Here is a 15,900-nt window from a genome sequence, read left to right as displayed (position 1 = left end):
GCACATTTGTGCATTTTATTACTATTTTAGTGTTTATTTTGCTTTCATAGTTTTGATTTTCTGGGCTTAAATTTGATCTCTTTAAAATATTTATTAGTTCTCTCTTCTAAACTAATGTAAACTTGTTGAAGTCGATGTGTTTAATTGTGCTCATAAATCTGTCGGATGGGACAAAAAAAGTTGATTTCTTTGTGTTTTGGCGTTTGCTAACCTTTAAATTTAAAGCTTTTAAACTGACTGGAGCAGGTTTTTCATACGAAACAGTCGCTTCAGATACAGGAGCAGAAATTCAGGCTCTTCTGACACATGGCGAGAGAAATCAGAGACTTTATTGAGAACATTTAGCAGCGTGTGTGAATACATTTTAAATTCAGATTACATTTTTAAACAGAAACAAAAAAAAACTCTGACTTCGGCTGCAAACATAAACACAAACTGTTGACCTCCTCCGTGATCACAACAAGACTCCCAGCCAGTTATTGGTCAAAACATTGCCTTTTAGTGTAGTATCAATGAGGTTGATCATTAGTAATAACTCCTTATCCGTCGTGGTGAAAGGTTTTGTGCAGAACATCACATCATATCCTAAAAAACAACAGAAAATGGGTCAGACCCACAGCAGGAGGTGGAGCACCCCTGTAAGGTTCAGCAGCAGACACACTCAAGGCCTCTGGAGGAATGTTAACTGTTTTATTACAGTCGTGTTTTATTAATGGAACGTTTTGTTCTCGTGTCATTTCACTGCTGCTTCTCTCACCTGCTGCTGTGGTGTCGTTACACAGATTACACGCTCCCTTATCACCGGCTACTATTGTCGTATGATGTCTCCGTGAGATGCACACCTCAGATGCCCTTCGCTCCGCTGTGTAATGTGCCGCTCTCGGTGCTGTGTGCGGGTGAAGGTAATAACCTGGTGGACGCAGATAAATTAGCAGCTCTGTCATCTCCGCTGACAAGTTAATGACTCAAGTGTTGGTTTTCTGGGGCCTAAAGAGACTGATTGATTTAGTTAATGTTGTCTGACAACTTTTCACACAGTGCTGTAAAGTTATGTGTAAATGGGACAAAACTGGTGCAAAAAAAATGCATTAAAAAGGCATTTGGAAAATCGATTGGAAAGAGTTGCACAAAACTCTTGACGTAAATCTTTCTGGCTCATTTCTCACGTCTCAGGTTGAAATGTGTCACCAATTAACAACAAATCATAACAAAGAGCAAAAAAAAAAACAGTTTATCCAGAACACCACGGCTGTTGGGAAAGCAGCGTGAGTGTTGAAGCGTGGCCAGGAACACACGCTGCTCATCGTGGTTTTAGAGGGGTTGAGCAACCAGGACCCATCCTGGACCCGTACACCTGTCCCATCCGCAGCCACAGCAGGCACCTGACGGTGTCTGATTCTGGATCCGTGTAGAAGAAAGCGGTTGGTCGTGTACGTGCGCGACAACTTTTAATGTGTATTTCTCCGATAGGAATCAATGCGTGTCAGAATAAGAGCAACAGACTCAAAGGAGAGCGTTTACAGTGACGGTTTTCATGAAAACTGTTGAAAACACAAAACTGTACAATTACATCATTTCAAACACAATTTTAGGTCAAAAGTATTCATTTAAATATTGAGCTTTTGGATGATCTCTGGAAGCCAGCTTTGGTAAACTGACTTCCTGTAAAATACTGACGTGGGAAATACTTTACACCACTGCGGGCCACGGTAGCTTGGTGGTCTGTGCTGCAGTCTTGTGGTCCTGAGGTTGCAGGTTTAAATCCCCAGGGAGGGCATCCAGATAAATTTCTTGCTAAATCTCTTGTGCGCTTTTGTGACAATCCTTGCTGAGGGCAGCAGCCCAGCCCCCCCAAGAAACTTTTAATACTTTAATGTACTTTACACCATTTTATACCACGATACTTTACTTCACTATACACCTTTTTCATCTCCTATTACTTTACATCACTTTAAGCTACTTTACATTTACACCCCTTGATTTTACCTTCACCCCATTTATCATTCTGTACCATTTTACACCGCTTTACACAAATTTATATCACTTGGAACAAACTTTTTTACAGCTTTAACTTTACTTTACATCACTTCACAGTCATTTGCTTTACACCTGCTCACACTACACAATTTTACACCCTTTACGCAACTTGGCATCACTTTACACTGCTTTATTTTACTTTACACTACTATACACCTTACTTCAAACCTTACTTTACATTATCTTACAGTACACAGCTTTAAAAAAACTTTACATCACTTTACATTGCTTCATATTTACTTTACACTACTCTTTACACCACTTTACATTACCTTACATTACACTGCTTTTTTAACTTTACACAATTTTACCACACATTGCAACCCTTATTTACTTTACACCATGTAATACCTCTATACTTTACACCTTTTTACACTAACATTACACAGCTTTATTTTACTTTACATCACTTCAGAATAATTCACTTTACACCTGCTTACACTACACAATTTTACACCCTTCACGCAACTTTGCATACTTTACCCTGCTTTATTTTACTTTACACTACTATACCTTACTTCAAACCTTACTTTATGTTATCTTACAGTACACAGCTTTAAAAAAAAATTTACACAACTTTACACCACTTTACATTACCTTACATTACACTGCTTTTAAACTTTACACAATTTTACCACACGTTACACCCCTTTTTTACTGTACACAATGTAATGCCTCCATACTTTATACCTTTTTACACAAACATTACACAGCTTTATTTTACAGCAGTTCACTTGACCTAACTTTACACTGTCTTACTTTCCATCATTTCTCACTACTTTACACCATTTGATTTGACTTTACTTTGTTTTTCTTTTACTTTATTTCATCAGAACCATGTACAAAAATGAGGGAGATGCATTTTCCCAATACTATAAAGTTTACATGTAAATAAAATTACAATAAACATAAAGAAAATAATTTTTATTTTAATTCATAAGGAACATTAAATTACAGATGAATTTTATATTCATTAATGTCGACAACACTGCATGGCCACAGAAAACAAGGAAGATCTTCCACATTTTAATCAGAAGGAAGTTTGTTTAACTCCTTAATGGACCGAAACTACAAACCAGAGGAACCAGAAGCTGAGATTATTTAATTAAATCTATATTTTCCTCAAACGATGCCAGAGTGTCTCGTCATCTGCTGTGTTGCACAAATAGTTTCACGGTTGTCTTGTTTTCTAAAGACGAGTCTGAGTCCATGACGAGATTTTCAGATTTCTGCATCATAGTATTTATGGTAAATTACTGGCAGCACAAGCAGTTTCTAACAGTTTTATTTTAGGTAATCCCACTGTAGTACCTCCATCAACACACAAAGAGAGTATCTTGAAGTTAAACAAAACAAGTTTTTTTGATCTAGATACCTTTTTTGTTTTGTAATTTCACAAACGGTTCAAGACTCATCAAATATCTGCACTGAAAGCACATCCATTTAACAAATGAGTCATGGAAGCATATTTTATTTGTCAAAATATTTCCAGTTTAATATTTAGCTCTAAATAAAATCTCACCATGTGTCATGACGTGTACAGAAAACACAACTTCAAGGAATTAATTGGTAACTTTCACTCGTTTTGTCTCCTATTTACGTTTTGTCCCTGAAGTTTTGGCAACAACTTTAATCTCATCCAACTACGAAGCCAAGCTCAAATAATAAGTTAAAGTTTCAATAAGTATTGAATAATATTACAAATATTAAAAAACAACAAACACCTAGCATTTGAGCCAGGTAGTCAGTACTTTGCTACTTGGGCAAACATTTTTAGACCTGCCTGCTGAAATTACAGGACTTATTATTGAAGATATTGAACAGATTTAATATTAACATAATCTGAGGGATTATAATATTGTGGAAACACAACAGTTGTGTTGTTTTTTTGCATATACAAGTTTGCATTTAAATGTGGTGGCCTTGTATTGTTGAAGTCTCTGTTTAAAGAAAACTAAAAATTAAACAGATAAAACTCATTATGTAGCAGAAAACAGTAAAAGAACAAAACATTTCATTTGCTGCGTGCTTCTCATTTTAATTTGTGTCTAAATATTGAGTGAAAATGTTTATGCGGACTCTCCGGCAGCAGTTAACGTGGACTTTGCGTCTCCTAGTCGAGCATCAGGACCTTGTGTGAGTACTCGTGTTGGTTCAGGGTGTGCTTGGCTGCCTCGGGTGTCTTCACTGACCTCTTGTTCTTCACAAAAACCCTGCGGACGGTTCGGTGCACACACCACATCGTTTGGAAAGCATCAGAAATTTTAAAAAAGGGGGCAAAGGCTGTGAGTGCGTGAGCTTCAGGAAACCAGCAGCCATGTATCGTTCCACAGGCTGATCTGGACCTTACCCCCGACCTGAACCCTCCATCCACCCCTCCTCTCACCTCAGATTAACTCCTTCTCCAGCTCTGAAGTTCAGAGAAATCTGCCCGTTCGCTGCAAAATCAAAAGATTACTAGAAGACTCAAATTTGTTCCAAAGTACAGCCGCTGGTTAAAGTGAATTTTTCTAACTAAAATCAAAGTTTAGGTCAGCAGGTGAATCTGGCAGAGTGGCACCGGCTTTACAGGAAGTGCTAAAGTCAGCTGCTACTGCTCGTTTGTTTTAAGGCGCTTGGGTTTTGGCCCTGTTCAGACTAATCGTTACGTTGTGAATCTGGTCAGATTTATGCTTTATTTCTTCAAACTAAAGTTGTTTAAAAAGCTATCTACACAGGTAAGATACTTACTGTCATAACTTCTTCACAGTACCCACCTTTAAAATACCACGAGTAAGGAAAATCATTCCTGGCTTTTCATGGCAGAGTTTAGTCAAAGACCTGACAATGAGAGGGGGTGGAGCCAAATACATTTAGTTTAACTTTTAAAAAAGAATCTTGTGCAATAAGTTTGTGCTCAAAATATGTGTTGTGAACAACTCTCAACTACTACCATACCAGGTTTTAGCTTTATATCTGAAACATTGGCCAAGTTGTAGTGTTGTATTCTGTTGGCTAATGTCAAATTATCTGTAGCAGCCATCTTGAATTGAGCTGGCTCCAGAAGTTAATCAATTGTAAAGATAGTGATTATTTTCTGAAAGCTTCATTAACATCCATCCAGTGGTCCATGAGATATTTTGCTAACAGACAGACATAGTTGATTATAACATTTCAGAACAAAGCTTTAAAAACAGATCTTGTGCAATCAGCTAGAGCTCAACAAACTTGTTGGAGATGACTCTCAGCTACTACCATGCTAAATTTTAGCTTGTTACTTATAAAACTGACAGAGTTATAGCCATTTATGTGTTTTCCTAACTCGATTAGCTGTGGTGGCCATCTTGAATCGGGTTGGCTCTAATAGTTAGCCAGTTGTAGCTGTGCACCTAATGATGCGTTCCTGAAGGTTTTATTAAAATTCCACCATTGGCTCATGAGATATTTTGCTAACAGGCACACAAGTAAGGAGTACCTTCAGGAGGATTAATCCGCACAAAGCAACTGGCCCAGACAACATCCCCGGAAAAGTGTTGAAGGAATGTGCTGATCAGCTCTGTGAGGTGCTGGCAGACATCTTTAACACCTCACTTACCCTGGAGACAGTTCCCACCTGCCTGAAGACTGCCACCATCATCCCAGTCCCAAAAAGCTCTACAGTGACTGGTCTGAATGACTATCGGCCAGTGGCCCTCACCCCGATAGTCGCTAAATGCTTCGAAAAACTGGTCATGACTCACATCAAAACAACCATCAACATCAACGAGGACCCTCATCAGTATGCATACCGTGAGAACCGATCAACAGAGGATGTCATCTCCTCTGTGGCCCACACTGTGCTCAACCACCTGGAGCAGAAAAACTCTTACGTCCGTCTGCTCTTTGTGGACTTCACATCCGCCTTCAACACCATGATCCCCCAAACCCTGATGGACAAACTATCCACACTAGGACTAAGCCCCTCCATCTGCAACTGGGTACTAGACTTTTTAACAAACAGACCACAGTTAGTGAGGATCCACAACCTCTCCTCCTCCACCATAACCCTCAGCACTGGCTCTCCTCAGGGATGTGTGTTGAGCCCCCTCCTGTTTACTCTGCTCACATATGATTGTGCAGATACCCATCCAGGCTGTCACATTGTAAAGTTTGCAGATGATACAGCGGTGGTGGGATGCATCACAAACAATGATGAGTCCAGCTACAGGCAAGAGGTGGAACACCTGGAGAGCTGGTGCAGAGAGAATAACCTTCACATCAATGTGAAGAAGACAAAGGAGATGATTGTGGACTTCAGAAGGAACAAAAACACCTACACCCCCCTGAACATAAGAGGATCTGCGGTGGAAGTGGTCTCCAGCTACAAGTACTTGGGTGTACACATGAATGACAACCTCAGCTGGAGCAACAACACCACCAGCCTGATCAAGAAAGCTCATCAGAGACTCTACTTCCTCAGACGGCTGAGGCGAGCTGGTCTGGGAAGCTCAGTCCTCACCTCCTTCTACAGGTGTGCAGTGGAGAGCATCCTGTGCTCGAGCATCAATGTGTGGCATGGAGGCTGCACAGCTGCAGAAAGAAAAGCTTTGCAGAGAGTGGTGAAGGCTGCACAGAAATCTGTTGGAATCAGTCTCCCCACCATCACAGACATCTACACCTCCAGATGCAGGAAGAGGGCCACCTGCATCATGAAGGACCCCACCCACCCAGCACACACACTTTTTGCCCCACTCCCCTCAGGAAGGAGGTTAAGGAGCATTAAGTGTAGAACCACTAGACTGAGGAACAGCTTCTACCCTGAGGCTGTTAGACTCATGAATCTCTAACTAGAATAATCACTGTGAAAAACCATATCATGTTGCTGCTGATCTGTTTCATGTTGCTGCTGATCTGTTTCAATGTTGATGTGTTCATGCGTGCACATCTGCTCACAGACTCATGTTCATGTTTGTGGTGATGTTCAATGTTTTATGTTATGAGTGCTTAGTGTATATTTAGTTGATGTTTTTCTTAGTTCATATCTTAGATGTCATTACTGTTTTTCTTATACATTTTATTGTTGGATGTAACTGGGGCCCTGCGTACATAATTTCGCTCCACCACATGTACCACATGAGGTGCGAATGACAATAAAGAAACTCTGACTCTGACTCTGACTCTGACAAACACACTCCTTTCATGAACACACAATATAAACTGACTAATTCTATTGGATCGGAGCCAAGTCATCTCATCTGGTTTCGTCTCCTCACTGTTCTCATTAATCAGGCAAATCAGCGGTCAGGCCCTAATCACATCAGAGTTTCTCCTGAACAGACGAAGCAGCAGCTTTGACCTCTATCAGCACAATATGATGTCATCACCACACACAAATCTCTGCAACACACACACACACACACAGAGAGAAGGGTTTCGTGAGCTGATGCAAAAGAAGATAAAGAAGAGGAAAGTGATGGAGGTGCTGGCCTCCATCCACTCCTCCCAGTTCCTAAACATGACCCGCTGATGATCCTGGATCAGATGAGACCTGCGGCTGCACGCCTGGTCCAGAGACGCTGTCGGTTCTGTCAACAGGGTCTGGAGCAGGGTGTGGATTTATGTTCGTGTTCATGTCTTGAAAATCTGCGTGCCGTGTTTGCTCTCGAAGCTGCCTGAGGTGTGTGTGTGTGTGGTCAGGGATTGAGCTCTTCCTCTTCTTTTCTTTAGTTAAACCCCGTCAGATCAGAGCAGCTTTGAGGTTTCAGTCACGACTCCACAAACTCGTCTCCGTCTCCACGTTGTTTGGTTAGGTCTTAACGCCTCTGAAGTGCTGCCACTATTTATTTTTTTCAAGCAAAGAAAGAGCTGCTGATAAGAAACTGTTTCCATCATGTAAAGTTATATTTTCTCTTTGTCTTGATTTTTTTTTTGTATGTCTCCCATACGATGCTGTGTGTTGTTGGTGAGGGCAGTGTGACCCCTTGAGTTACAGTATGTCCTCTCCCCGACAGTCAACAAGAAATATTCCAAAACCTTTGCGTAACTGAGCCAAGATGCGGCTGATGTCTCCTTTTTATGCTCACAGTGATTTCAAGCCAGAGCGCGTACACACACTGAGCTTTTTCAGGGGGAAAAATGCTGTTTGATGGTTTTACATCATGAAACCTCTACAGTTACACAAAGCCTTTCAGGCCAATCCCTCCACATTGAAGTTTTAAATTCAGTTTATTTATATAGCCTTAATTAACAACAAACATCTCAGGGCACTGTCCAAAAACATTCACACACATTAAATGTCAATTAGTAAAGTTATCTATCTAAAGAAGCCAGCGGATAGTCAATTATAGACCTATATTTAATGTAACTTTCATCTCAAAATTACTAGAGAAAATAGTTGCTGGTCAGTTACATGATCATCTGCAAAGAAATAATCTGTTTGAAGAGTTTCAGTCAGGGTTTAGAGCTCACCACAGCATTGAATCTGCACTGGTGAAAGTCACTAATGACATTCTCATGGCCTCTGACAATAGACAGGTGTCTACACTGGTCCTGTTAGACCGCAGTGCTGCATTTGATACAGTTGATCACAGCATTCTATTACAGAGGCTTGAATAAGATATTGGAACTACAGGAACGTCTCTAAAATGGTTTAAATCATATCTATCTGATAGATTCCAATTTGTAAATGTAAATAATTAATTTTCATCATACACCAAAGTTAGTCATGGAGTTCCTCAAGGTTCAATGCTTGGACAAATACTCTTTACCTTATGCTTCCATTAGTTAAAGTTATTAAACAGCATGGGATCAATTTTTCATTGTTATGCTGATGATACACAGTTATATTTGTCCATTAAACCCAATGAATCCAATCAGCTACTTAGACTACAAGCATGTCTTAAAGACATAAAATCCTGGATGACCCTTAATTTTCTGCTTTTCAGTACAGACAAGACTGAGGTTTTAGTTTTTGGACATGAGTATTTTAGGAATAAATTTCTCAGTCTTTCTCCCTCCTTGGATGGCATTAATCTGGCCTCCAGTTCTAATGTTAAAAATCTTGGTGTTATTTTTGATCAGGACATGTCTTCTATCCACCACATTAAAAATGTTACTAGAACCACCTTCTTCCACCTGCGAAATATCACTAAAATTAGAAACATCTTATCTTAAAATGATGCGGAAAAACTGGTTCATGCGTTTGTCATGTCTAGACCGGACTATTGCAATGGTTTATTATCTGGGTGTCCAATTACTTTGGAAAGCATGGACTAACGAGATCTTTAATATTAGAAGGAGTTTAGTTGTTGAGAGCTTTGTTAGTTAGAAATAAGGTTTTTAATTCTGTTCTGAATTTGACAGAGATAATGGAGAGAAGGGTTGAGGTAGGGCAGCCGACTTGGGACCCGAAAGTCCCAGGTTCGATCCCCAGCTATTATCACATTGTGGTGCAGAGCAAGACACCTAATCCCTAATTGTTCCCCGGGCGCTTACATAACTGCCCACTGCTCCACCTGGGTGTATCCCAGGTGTGATGGTTTAAATGCAGAGAACTAATTTTGCCATTGTAGGAACATACAACGATGACAACATATAGCATGTTGTAGTTGATGTTTTTCTTTAGATGTTATCATTGTTTTTCTTTTACGTTTTTTATTGTTGGATGTAACTGGGACCCTGTGTACATAATTTTGCTCCACCACATGTACCACATGTGGTGCAAACGACAATAAAGACTCTCTGACTCTGACGTTATTATTATTAAAACTAGAGAAATATGATCTCTCTTTCTCATCAGAACTCCAGCAGCATTTTGGATCAGCTGAAGACTCAAGTTTTTAGACAAATTAATTTATTTTAAGTAGTTTGGTTTTAGTTTAAAAACTCAATGTACAATATAATGAGTGGATTTTAATACAATTTTAAACATAATCAGTTGGTTATAAAAATAATAATAACAACAGCGTTCAGTAGAAAAAAAAACTCATGTTTAAACCATTTGAACCAGCTTGTCAATGTTAAAAGTATTATAAACTACATGTTTTTCCAAATTACGGTGAGTAGAAAACTACCCCCCCCCCACCCCCCATATAAAAAAAAACATGTTCTCTCCGTGCATGCGTGGGTTTTCTCCGGGTACTCCAGTTTCCTCCCACAAACCAAAAACATGCATGTTAGTCTGACTGGTAACTCTAAATTGTCTCTGGGTGTGAGTGAGAGAGTGAATGGTTGTTTGTCTCGTTTGTCTCTGTGATGGACTGGAGACCTGTCCAGGGAGTCCCCGCCTCTCACACACTGACAGCTGGACATGGACACCAGTGACTCCAGGTGCCTGAAAACGAAGAATTAGGTAAAGATAATGGATGGATGGATGTTTTAGGACGACCTTTAGAGAAGTCTGATTGTTTATCTTGGACTAACTCAGTTCAGTTTATTCATATAGCGTCCAGTCACAACAGAAGTCATCTCAGGGCACTGAACAGAAACGACCCTCGTGCTGTCAGTTTATTAACTGAAGCCTCAGGCGTCATTTTGACCCAAGGGCAGCAGGAGGGTTGAGCAGCTCCTCACCTGAGTCACCTGTAGTGTTTTTTTTCTTGTGTAAATCTGTTAAAAATCATAAAGAAAAAAATTATTTATTAAAAATATACTGCAGATGCTAAACGATTTGCTTTTAACAATTAGGTAAGAACATTAATCTCAGCCTCTGACTGTAACAAATAAAGACACGTGCGTGTGTGTGTGTGTGTGTGTGTGTGTGTGTGTTGCAGCTGATGCCGTCGTGCTTCCAGCTGCTTCTCTCTTCTCCTTGGCTGGCGGTCAATATTGACTCAAGTCGAAGCTACAGCCCGTTTGTCAAGAACGCAGACGGGTCAGAACTGCTGTCTCCATAGCGCCGGGTCAAAACACAACACGTCGGGTCGTCATGCGACACAACTAAAGCCAGAACTGGTTCACAACAAACAAAACTGCGTCTTTACAAAACATTTTTGGGTTGCGAAAGTGGAAAATACACATTTAACATCCGGGGATTAAATTGATATTTAAGATATTTGAAAGTGGTATTCTGTGGAAAATATATTTCCATTTTTATATTTATGTTTTATTTTTTACTTTGACTGTGTTGATGAGCTAATGGCTAGTGTATACCGAGACAAGATGGTCGCCCTAAAGCTGAAGTGCTACTTGAATAATCTGTGTAAAATATAAACATCTATATGACTTTAATAGGCCTGTTGCGATAAACAATAAATCAATTAATCAAATGATAAATGATAAATGAAAATTATCAACCTCATTTTCATTTATTGGCTTTATCGTTTCTTTGTGTCTCTCCTTCTACTGGATGACAAAAGGCTCAACGCTGGTGTTCTTCACTGACCCCTGCCTTTCTCTTTAAAATCTGTTTTAAAGATCCAAAATTGCGTTTTTGGATCGTTAAAAGTACTTAAACTGAGAAGCTAAGCTAACAGGTCAACCTCGGGAAAAAACCTCCGTCTTGTCGAAGCTCCAAAATTCACGGGTGAAACCCGTGCCTTCGTGTAAAAAGTTGTTTTTCTCTGCAAAAAGAAGCTGAGAACTTTACTGATTTTTTATTAAAAGCTTTGTGTGAAAAATGCTATGCTAAAGAGCTCAAACCACACCGAGCGTCCACCATTTTTAGAACTGAATAAAGGAAGGAGAGACAGTCCATGTCATGCCAAGGGGCCTCCCTCCCATTTTTCTTAAAGAGACACGCTGCTCGCTCCCTCACTATCTATCATTCAGTTCAGACAGTCTTATATTGCCATCTAGTGATCGATAAAAGGTACTACACACAAAACAAATTAACCAACATTTATTCTTAGGTCAGGTCTCTCTTGTAAATGAGTCCTTGAGGCTCAATGGGATTAACCTGCCTAAATAAAGGTTGAATGAAAAATTCTTAAATTTGACAATAATTACTAATTATTGTCAAATTTCAAACAATATTATCGTTTATCGCAATAATTTCTGAGACAATTAATTGCCCAGCAGAATTTGTTATCGTGACAGGCCTAGACTTTAAATAACTTTTAAAAAATAAAACATGTTAGGTCTACTGACAAAAAAACTCTTCCCTCCTGACTGTCACCTTCCCACAATGCATCTGTTTTTTTAAAGTTTACAGTAGTAAAGTTTAAAGTAGATTACTGTCGTCTTTAAGCAACTCTGATCCCAAAAATATTTTGGTAGTTGAGCAGATGTTATTTCATAACCTTTTCCACCACTGTCAGCTTTGTAATAAACAGTCGTTACATCAAAAACAGCACGAGACGCCTGCAGGAAGTTCAGGCCACACTGGACGTGCTACAGCTAGCTGCTGCTACATATGCCCTTGCAAATAACAGTTCTATGTAAAAAGCAGACTTTTGTCGGTGTAATGAGTCAGAAATAGTCTGTTGCTGCACAAGTTGAATAAAATCACGGCTACAAATGACTTTAGAATTTTTGTTTTGCTTTTCTTTCTTTTTTTTTTTAATTAAACGCTGTGAAAACTACAAACACAAAAGACATTTAGCCCCAAATATCACCCACTTCAGCTTGTGTGAGCCTCATGTGAAGGCTGCTATTGAACATATTAATGTCCCAGATGAACACTAATTGAAGTAAAGTCTACAGATACACCTTCTGTTGTCCTCATAAATAAAAACAACTGCAGTGTGCTCCTCTTAAACCACATGCAGATAATCATTGGAACATGTGTGCTTTCCATTTTTGTCCATGTTCAATATAACCCATAATGCAACAGTCATACACTTTGGGTTTAATTCAGTAATACTTTATTAATTCCAAATGGAAATTAAATATTCTAACTCATCATCCTGGTGTCATTAAAGACTTGTTATAGATGCTGATGGCTGTGGACAGGAAGGATCAAATGGTTGCAGATGTTGATCCATCTACTTGGACTTGGCGGGTCTCTCGATCTTCTTGGGCATCAGGACCACCTAAACGTTGGGCAGAACTCCTCCCTGAACGATGGTCACTCCTCTCAGCAGCTTGTTGAGCTCCTCATCATTGCAGACAGCTAGCTGCAGGTGTGGAAGATGATCCTGGTCTTCTTCTTGTCTTGTTTCCCACCAGCTCCAGGATCTTAACAGTCAGGGACTCAAGCACTGCTGCCAGGTAGAAGAGTGGATTCACGGCACCTCTTTTTTCAACTCATTTGGGATTTAGGGCTGTAGCTGAGGTATTATTTGAGCTTTTGAGATGTCAATCAGCTGCTCCCAGTTGTTAAAAAAACACCTTGTTATGGTTATGCATCATTACAAATGTCCAAAAGCAAAAAGTTTTCGTAAAAATCCTTCCAGCTGCACAGCATCCGATCTTCCAATTCAGAGGAAATAATAATCCCCAGAAAAGTTATTTACATCCAGATAAAGAGGAATTAAAATTTTCAAAAGCAATATCCCAGAATGAATGTAACAGAGCTGCTCCAACATGCAGCCACCTTGAGCGGCACAATTCTAGAATATCAAGTAAGAAAATTTTGTATCTTAACTTAATATTAAGATTAAGTAAACGCTGGTCAACCTTCAGCAGAAGAGGAAGGATGGATGGATGGTTGGATGGATGGATGGAATCCTCTTTGTTCTTGGCCTCACTCAGACTAGCTGTTAGTGCACTAATCCAATCAGAATTAAACTCTTTATCTCCAACCAGAGGTCGTTCAAAGAGCTTTCTATAGCTGGTAAGATATTTGACTCTGCACATAACCCCTCTTCCAACTTGGTACAGTTGCTCTAAGAATCGTCACACTTTAAAGAGTTTGTGACACATAATCCAAAGTTCCTTCTTTATGGCAAATGAATACTTACAGGTTGATTCTGAATAAAACCAACAACACACCCTGACAGATTAAAGCAGCGCTGCTCTTTAGAGGAAGAACAGCGCCAGAGTCAGATGCGCTCAGCAGCTCGGCAGGACTCCAACAGAAACTTCATCTGGTCCATCAGGAACCTTCAGCACCACACAGTGTTTCCTGAAAGCACCTGTGCCCAAATATTTGTGCAGAGCACAGATCTTCCTCCCATGCAGCCTCTACGAGGAAGCTGCATTTGTTCCCAAGTTATGTATTAGTGACTGTTAGACGGGTTAACTCTGGGCAGATATGCATGACTCGGACACCAGTTCATGGGATTTAATGCAGGTCCAGTTCCATACCGGTGGTTCCGTTTGCATAGCTTGGTGCTGAAAGCATGAAGACACAGGACGCCTTTTGTTCCGAGCTGAAGGTCCCGCCGCAGGATGTCGAACCCACTGCTGTCACCTAGTGAACGACTGGACAAACAGCCAAACGTTTCGGCCTTCTCCGTGATTTCACTGGAAATGTTCAGCTTTGATCAATCTTTATTTAAAGCCAGGGGTTTTATTGCTCTCGTCTCGCAGCGTGTCACCATAACATACCCCAACAGAGACGCGTCGAGTCGCAGCGTGACCTCTGACCTTTTGATCAGACGGAACTGTGCCAGCTCCTCGCGAGGCGTGTCGCGGTGCAGTAAATCTCCCGAACACGAAGGAATGAGACGTGAGCCGTTAGCTGCCGCGCTCGGCCAGCAGGAAGTCAAACACACGCCTACAAGGAAGAGTTTCTGCCACAATAAGACGTCTCTTTATTCAGCAGAGCGTTTGAAATCGAGACTGAAGCGTCCTTATCGGGTGTTTACTCTGTCCTCGTTAAAACCCAAATGTCAGCCCACGTCGTGTTTGTTTTCGTGGAAAATATTTGCAGCTTAAAATCATTTAAGCAACCGAACAGTTTTTCCTCAATCTTCTGAACTTCAGCTAGTCTTCAGTAATCAATCAAATGGGATTTATTTATGACAACAAAGCCTGTTTGAAAGATTCCTGACACTTCGGCTTTTTTATGCGACTAAAGATGCGAAAATTCTGTGAAAAAGCAGCGTGAAGGCAAAGTGCTGAATAATTTTACTGAAATATATTAAAGAATGAACGGTGGAAAAGTTTAAAACAAGCAGAACAGAAGCCAAAATCAGCTAAACCGTAGCTAAAAACTACTCTAGTAAAACAGTAGCTGAAAGCTAAAACTTGCAAAACAGGAATTTAAAGCTAAACGTAGCAGAACAAATGTGAAAATGGATATATGTAACCATACTACAAGTAAAAGCTAAAAAAAAGCAGCTGCAAGACAGTAGCTAAAGTAGTAAAACTGTTGATATAAGCTAAAAAGATTGTGTTTCTAAAATCTACAACTAGCAAAATCATAGATAAAAGCTAAATTAGCTAATTATTAGCTAAATATTAGCTGTTAGTAAAAGTAACTATACCAAATGTAGCAGAGCAAAGGCTAAAAAATATATATGTGTAGAGAAACCATAACTAAAAACTAAAAAAGGCAAGACAGTAAATAAAACTAAATGTAAATAAAAGTAGCTAAAAGCTCAAATTAGCTAAACTGTAGTAAAAACCTAAAACTAGCAAAATCATAGTTGAAAGCTCAAGTTAGCTGAGCAGTGGCTAAAAGCTACAAGTGGCATATTAGCTAATAGCAAACCAAAACTGTAATTAAAGCTAAATGTAGCAAAGCAAAATCAAAGTATTTACAGTGAGGAATATAAATATTTGAACACCCTGCGACTTTGCAAGTTCTCCCATTTAGAAATCATGGAGGGGTCTGAAATTATCATCTTAGGTGCATGTCCACAAAAAAATCTGGAAATCAGTGCATGATTTTTTAAATAATTTATTTAGTGTGTTACTGCTGCAAATAAGTATTTGAACACCTGTGACAATCAATGTTATTATTTGGTACAGTAGCCTTTGTTTGCAGTTACAGAGGTCAAAGGTTTCCTGTAGTGTTTCACCAGGTGTGCACACACTGCAGCAGAGATTTTGTTCCATTCCTCCACACAGATCTTCTCT

The sequence above is a fragment of the Nematolebias whitei genome, chromosome 6 (genome assembly GCF_014905685.2).
Source record: "Nematolebias whitei isolate Nwh7 chromosome 6, NemWhi1, whole genome shotgun sequence".
Lineage (NCBI taxonomy): Eukaryota > Metazoa > Chordata > Actinopteri > Cyprinodontiformes > Rivulidae > Nematolebias > Nematolebias whitei.
This window is presented reverse-complemented; position numbering follows the sequence as displayed.